This window comes from Rattus rattus, chromosome 6, assembly GCF_011064425.1.
Source record: "Rattus rattus isolate New Zealand chromosome 6, Rrattus_CSIRO_v1, whole genome shotgun sequence".
Taxonomy (NCBI): domain Eukaryota; kingdom Metazoa; phylum Chordata; class Mammalia; order Rodentia; family Muridae; genus Rattus; species Rattus rattus.
The window spans coordinates 223,578-231,961 of NC_046159.1; positions in this window are offsets into that span (position 1 = coordinate 223,578).

Genomic DNA, 8,384 nt, shown 5'->3' on the forward strand with positions numbered 1-8,384 from the left:
TCATCACAGTAGAGCTTGAAACAACTGGTTACTTCACATCCATATTCAAGAACAGAGAGAATTAATAGATATAGGCTCACTTCCATGCTTCTGTTCTTCCTTCTCTCACACAGCTCAGAACTTCCTGCATAGGGAATGGCACCACCCACAGTAGGCTGAATGCTCACATCAAATGATCTATAGAGAGACAGGCCAACTCCTTGTGCCAAGTTCATAGTTAGAGATAATCATCACAGAAAGGGTCAAGGCAGGATTAGAGCCTGCCTTACACCAGGAAATTCAACTGCAGAATCTGCTGTTCAGCTTTCTGTGACGTGACCATTGCTTGTGTCATTTAAACTGGCTTCTGCCCGTTTAGTTTAGGAGAATTCTCCAGAACTGCCTGCTCTTCTGACCTAATCTAAGACTCAGTCAGTAGTGTGTCCCTGGACCCTGGTGATGGTTTCCATGGTCTGTGGGGGTTGGAGGGGCTTCCCAGCATCCAGTTCCCTGAGGAAGGCAGATGAGGAGTATGGAGTCACCAATTGCATGGCCAAAACCTGCTTACTTTTGACAACTTCTACCTTCCTTAATGCTTTGCTATTCTGTGGCCAAAAGCTGATGGCTTCTGGCAATTTAACTCCTGCTGATAGCAGCAGGGGATTAAGAAAAAAAGGCTTAGTTACCAAGAAGTTTGGAATGAGCCAGAGAGAAAATAAAAGAAGAAAGTCAGGGATGCCTCTGTGTGTGTGTGTGTGTGTGTGTGTGTGTATACATACATACATATGCATGCATATATGTACATATATATTTGGAAGATGAAGCAGAACATTTTTTTCTCTCGGCTTTTTTATTCCTTCTTGGAGAAAAGTTCATTAGAAACTTACCTCATAGATAAAATGTTACACAAAAGGGGAGTTACAGAAGAATGTTGATGGCAAATTCAAAATAGTGTTTCATTCTATAAGCTCATAAGTTCAAAGCAACAGTTTCACATGGCCTTGCTTTATCACAGTGCACACCTGTGGCCTCATCCTTGGACCTGACCTAGAATGAATGTTTTTTTCTTGATCACAAATCTGTACCATGCCTATTTCTCTTCTTAGTGTAATTTATGAAACCTCATTGTATTTCTTACTATTTAGTGTTTATCACTTTTCAATGAGGAGGGGCCACATTCTATTCTTGATTCTAACTTTATTACTTCTTTCTGACAAAACAACTAAAACCATCTCCTTACACTTTCCTCCTAAAATTATCTCATTCAAATCAAGAATGCTATAATGTCATTAACTCATCTAGCATTAACTCAACAGAGTTCATCTTCATGTTGATCTGCAGGAAATTTGCACAGAAGGGTGGGCTGATGTTCGGGAATCATTAGGTTATGTGATCGTGACAGGAAAGGCATATCAGCAGTGAGAAGCAATCCTGGGACAAAGTCTTTGGGGCCATGCTTCTCCAGAGGGCAGCCACCACAGCCATGCAGAACAGTGGGCCATCTCTGGGAAACTCACTTGCTCATCTTTCCTATATGGCCTCTGTCACCATGGAACTGCTCAGCCACTACAGTGCTCTGTAAAAAATACAGATCCAACCAGGTCCCACTAATAGTCAAAATCCTAGTTGCCACAAACTCTTTTAGGTTTATGATCCTTGCCATTTTCTTACCTTATAAGCTTTTATGGTATACTTCTATGGCTGATTCCCTGGGTCTTCCCCCTAATTCTTTCCACAATGACTCCTTTCTGGAATACCTCTTGTTCTTCTTTAGCTCACAGTTCATGCATATAAGGTGCGTTTTGCCTCACATGATCTCCCTTTCTTTTACCCTTGAGTCCATTGCACTCTCAGAGGAGAGAGCCTTTTGTGGCTTCCTAAAACAGAACATTTGATCTTTTAAAGGCTTTTTAGCGACTTGAACGTTCTCCCCAAGATCTAACTGTCTCTCATCATTACCTCGCTGTGTGGTTTGTAATGGCCGCTGTAATTGCTTCACTGTGTAACTATCTCAGTAGAATTTCTTCCCCACTGGGCTTCCCTGGGCCTTCTACCCCCTCACCGGCACCCGACTCATGTCCTAGTGCACAGCAAGTCCTTCACATAGAGGTACTCCAAAACAAAGTTGTGCATCTTCTGGTCACCAGGCCTGAGTAAAATGTTAACGGTCATGAGTAAAAGACAGTGAGAATTTCTTACAGGGAAAACATGGAGGGTTTGAAAACATTCAAAGTGAAGGGGAAGAAGAGAAAATGCAGAGACCCGATGGTGTCATTTTGGAAGAAGACTGACAACACTTTTGCCAGGCAGGACCATTAGGCTCCTTCCAGGGAAGTCCATTCCTTTGGGTCTCGAGTGTTTCTGTTTTGAGTCAAGTGTTTTCATCCACTATCAAGCCAGAGCAGCTGCCCCTCCGATCATGAACAGAGAAAGATAATGTTTGTATTTTTATTTACAGCTTAAGCTTTGCTGTAGATGAAAATAATTTAGTTTTTATTTGTTTTTTTGAGAATCTTAGACACAAGCACTATATCTATGTCCCTTCCACCCTCCTCCCAAAATTCATGTTGTACTTTTAATCATTCATTTAAACATATGAGTGTTTTGTTTGCGTTTATTCCTGTGCACCGTGTTCATGGGGTGCCCATGGAGGGTCAGGAGACAGCATTGGATCCTCTGGAAGGAATTACAGACTTGTGAGCTGTCATGGGAGCGTTTGGAATTGAACCAGGGTCTTCAGCAAAAGCAATGAGTGCTGTTAACCACTGAGACATCTGTCCAGTGCCAAATATTTATGTTATGATGAAACACGTTAATATCGCTCTTTTGGAGTTTATTAGGAATATGTTTTTTATAAATCCAGTGAGCCCGAAGGTCGTAACATTCAAGTTCTCAAACATGGACAGCATCCCCTGCAGATTTGTGAAAGGCCTGTGTGTGACTGAAACACTCCAGTTTCGCCAAGTGACGACGAGGCTCTGTAGTCATAACCTCAGCACCTCCACCAGCCTCGTCGTCTAATAATCAGTCACCGGTTCAGTATTCCCAGGTTCATATCCCACATCAGACTAGGACCATTTTCTCTTCCTTCCCTGATATCCGCTCTGCCTAGAACAGTGGGTGTGTCACACATTCTGAGACTCAATGTCACCCAGAGACGCTGCTTTACTAAATTCTAGTCCCGGAGGTTATCCTTTCCGAATCTCCGTCCCGGAAGTTATCCTTACTGAATCTCCATTCCGGAAGTTACCTTTGCCGAATCTCCGTGCTCCTTCCTGGCATATCTACAACTGTCTTTGTTATATTATATTCCATAGCAATACTTGGCGCTGGCCTCAGTGCCAACCTCAGTAGAGAGTGTCGTTCCGTCCTAGGGAGTCCCGCATCCCCTGGCATGTAGTGTGGAGCAACACGCTCGACAGTCCATGGGCTGTTTGCTGCCATTGTCCTTTGCTCTCTCGCTTTCATTTAGATTTTGAAATAGCAATTTTCATCTCCCAAGTCGTGGTGCTTTGGGCCAGGAGCGGTATCGACTAATAGCCTAGCCGTTTCGGTGCTGAATTCTGGAATCAGAGAACCAATCATCCAAGGTAACTTTACAGAGGAGCGGGTATTTCTGATGGTAGTGAAGCTTGCAGCCACGTGACTGAGTGACAGAGGAGGGTCCATCGGCAGGCAGCAAGTGAGAGAGAGATGACTGGAGAAGAAACTGGAGGAGGCGTGGGCTCTAGCTGAGCGTTTGGAATGATTAGTGTGGTTTCTCGATATATTTATCCATTGCACTTGGATTTCAAGACAGTGTTTAAAGCAGTTCTCAACAATCCAAAGGAGGATGAGAAAGCCAAGTTAAAACATAACAACAGAGAGGTCTCTGTGGTGCAATGGATAGCACATTGGACTTCTAGTGATGAAATATAACGACAGTAATAAAACATTAGCGTTAAAACTGGGTGCTATCATAACTTAATGCTCATTGCAATACAACTCACCCTCGGGACTTGCTCCATGCTTGTTTATTTACTCACGCGTATTAACTAGCCCGAGTGAAGCTATGAGCACCAAACGCCTGCTTGGATGCGGGAGGGAGCAGCAAGTACTCTAGCACTGAAGTTGCAGATGGTACTGAGCTGCCAGGTAGGTGCTGGGCACCAAACCCAGGTCTTCCGAGAAAGCAGCAAGTGTCCTTAACCATTGAGCCATCTCTCTGGCTTCTGCTGTTGCTTCTTATTTGTCTGTGTGAAATTGGAAATATTGCGGTTCCATTCTCAGCGTTCATAAGTATAAAACCAACTCCTCGGTAGACCTGGTTCCTATCATTAAATGAGTTTGGGTGCCCAGATACATTTGTGTTTTTAACATATGAAGGACCTTACTAGTTATTACATCTGTGAGAGGTGAAGTGTTTGAAACGAGTCACGTCGTCTGTAGCAATTTACATTTACATTGTTGAACTTACAAAGCATGGGGCTCAGTGGTTAGGGGCACTAGCTGCTCTCCCTAAGGACCCAGGTTTGAGTCCTAGCACCCACATGCTACCTCAGAACCATCTAGAACTCCAGTTCCAGGGGTATCTGGAAGCCTCTTCTGGCCTAAGTGGGCACCAGGTGCACATGTGGGACACAGATATACATGCAGGTAAAAACACTCATAAAAAGAAAATAATTCTAAAACCGTTTAAATAGAAAAAAATACTACGATTAGTCATCATCTGTATGAATATTACATAACACCTAGGATTACCACTAGCTTTCCAAAATTAAATCTATTCTGACAACTTAATATGTGTGCGTAGTGGATTTTGGTCCTAGTCCCACCCAATCTTATCAGGCTTCCCCAACCTCATCCAACCCCTCCTCCCTGCAAGCGCCCCTCCCACGGACTTTTAATATCAAAATTCATTTTGTTAACACACAACTAAAATGTTTATCAAAGGCCTATTTATGATAAGCAGGGTGTCAGCATTCTCTCTCTTACCCCCGGCTGCAAATTAGTATTAAAGATAGCAGCTGTAATATAGAAGTAATTTTGATACATTTTGAATGTTAAGGAAGAATACCCCACGGTGCCCGTTGGCCCAGTGCAGAGCGAGGAGGTATGAGCTATTTTTAAGCATGGCTAAAAATACCCTGCACATTGTTCTTATAAATATTCAGCTGATTAGAATCACTCGTCACTCAGCAGGGAATTGAAAGCAACAGCTGTGGGCATGGGGTGGGAGACTCATTTCCAAGCAGACTTCACCTTCCTTAAGGTGGGGGCAAACTTGACAACTAGCAGGGTTTTGAGAGTAAGGCAGCTAAATATCTTGCAAACAAAGCAGAGAGAAGCAGGGACACTCACTGTCCTAACCTTTTGTCTGATTTTTACCCCTTGTTTGGGATAAAAATTCCCCTTTGTCATTTAACCCTTTGAACCATTCACGCTTCCTATATTTCCTAGAAAGATGCTTTTGCCCAAATCTAGATTCACTTTGGAATACTGTGCCATGTCTGTCTATTCACCTCCAATCCTCAGTAATGGAATCTTTCGGTTTCAAAATAAATTAAATTATGCCAGTCTCTTGGGGACGCGAGAATTTGTTCCTCTTCTGTCAACTAATAGTGCACCTTGTTTTTGACTTCGTAGAGTCTGACTTTGCTGTCAGCACAAATGAATTAACAGGGGGTAGGAAAAGGAAAAGATGCTTCATACATCGTTATGGAGTTCAACATGTAATTGAGAGCCTATGAGATGATTCAGCAGGTAAAGGCGTCTGCAGCCAAGCCTGAGGACCCAGGTTCAATCCCTGGGTCACACATAATGAAAGTGGACAACCAGTGCTGGCAAGTTGTTCTCTGACCTCCACGTGTGCAACCCCTATAAACAAATAATAAAAGAATAACCTTCTTTTATAAAAGGTTTTAAAAAGTAAACTGAAATTTTGGATTATTTTCTTCTATTTTCTAGGTAAAAAAATAGTCTATCACTATGGTTTTGATTCACTTATGAATAGTCTTACACATTTTTAATATTAACTTGAATAGATTTTTAAAAACCCACCTTAGTTACAATGCCTAGATTTTTTTTTCTATTTTGTTCAAATACTGATTTCTTACATAATTAGATGACTGGCTCTTTTTCTGCTATATTAGTCAGTATTCTGTGTTGGCTGTTGTCTCTAGCACATTGTTTCTCCAGGAAGAAACCTGATTTTTTTTTTGTTGGTTTTTTTTTTGTAAAAATGCATACTTTGAACCTTAGAGATGTCTTTCCAAACTTTAAGGCAATGAAAGGGTTTTCCAAATATATATACTTTTTTGTTAAAAATTTAAAGCTAGTTTATATATGTGGACGTTTTTGCATGCATATACATCTATATATATACATATATACATATATATATATATGTATGTATACACACACACACACACACACACACACACACACACACACATATATATATATATATATATATATGTCTGGTGCCAGCGAAAGCCAGAAAGAGCATTGGATCCCCTGGGACTAGAGTTAGACAGTTGTGAGTTGCCAAGTGGGGGCAGGGAATTGGCCCAGGTCCTCTGGAAGAGCAGCTGGTGTTTCTAACCTCTGAGCCGTCTCCGGTCTTCCCAGATGCATGTAAAGCCTTCATGCTCATAGATTTGGCCCCTGCCTGTGTAGGACAAGTCATATAGGCTTATAGGTTGATGTCATTATGCAGGAAGGCAGGCACAGGATAGAATGAGGCCTGTCATTGGACGAGAAGGAAGGGATGTGGGAACAGAAGTTTTAGAAGGGAGGAAGAAGAGGAGAGAGAGGGAAGGAGTGAGGAGGAGGAGCTGGGAGAACATGGCAGCAGATGTTAAGATTCTTCTCTGTGCATAGACACAGGTTGTTATGACTATTCTTAAGGGGTGGGTGTGTACAGGATTTTGTGCTGTCTAGATGGGCAAATTATACTTAATCAATTGGATCAGAGGATATCGTGTGGTGTGTTCTTTCATTGGGCGACTCAATTGAGCCCACCGTAAGTGAGCTGAGAGACAGGCGGTCTCTGTATGAAACTGGCGTGGTAGTGACTGCCTTGGGAACTAGATGGGTAGAGAGACTGCTGCAGGGCTAGGAGAGTAGCTGTCGGCAGTGTGAGATGGGATGGAGCTTATCGGGTGAGACGCTTTGCTGACTGAGATGAAAATGTCCCGCAGATGCCATGTGGCCCTACAGGGCCGACACTAGCATGGGATAAAAGAAACCATTATTTTAAATTTTTTACTGAAACATATGCTTTTCCCAGCCATGCTTTCAGGCTATTCATAATCCGTTCCACATACCTAAGTATGTATTTTGAACTACTTCCTCTCCTTCCACAACACCCGCTCTTCAGGACTGGCACAGCACTTTGGACTTGACCTCTGTGCTGTTCCTAGGGTAATGACACAGGACTGCAGGTTGACAAGTCATATCACTTCTAAATGTTACCCAGTCTATACACCATGGGCTACATCTTAGACAGTCTGATTCTTGGTTAGAGTACATACATAGCATGAGCAATGTCCTCAGTTTAACCCCTCCCCATGTCAACAAAGACTAAGAAAAATTAAGAGGGAAAACATCTGATACCATGATCACATGCATTTGAGAGTTACGAATCTTTCACTCTAACTTCTGGACTGGTATCCTCCTGATGTATTAAATATACAAGCAGGGTTGAGAGATGGCCCAAAAGAGCACTGCAAAGGACCTGTGTGTCATTCCCAGCACCCTCAGCCACTTTTAACTCCAATGCCAGAGGATCTGAAACCTTCTTCTGACTTTCACGAGTGTGCACATACCCACACACAATTAAAATAGCATATTTTTAAATGGTAGCATACATGTAGGATGCAGAGTTACACACTGTTTTCCTCAAGCCATGAATATCTTTTCTGTCCTGTATCTTCCACACCAGACGATTCTCGATGAACACTTACTTCCTGCTCTGTCCTTTTAAAGGTGTCGTAGCTCCCGGCTATAATTTACTTGGTTTGACACTGAACAGCATTCCAAACCTAGAGGAATAACCTCTGTTTCCCACTGAGCCCCCACACTCCACCCCTCTGCTAACTGCCGTGGTGGCCTTTCTCTGTGGGAGCTCCAACAATATCAAGAATCCCATTTAAACTCTAAACTAGTCCATAAAATTCAGTCTTGGAAACAACTTATAAATTCAGCACTCAAAGCTATGACAAAGAACCAGAGCCAAGACTTGACCTCTCTACTTACAGAAGTAGCCTTGATACGCACATATCATTTTGGAAATATGATTTGAAAGAAAAGTAAATGCAATTACCCATCTTGGCCTCACTGCCCATAACGAACGTCCTCAGAAACGTTGGAACAAGATGCAAAACTTCAACGTGTTATAACGAAGTAGTGCCCACTGCAGAACA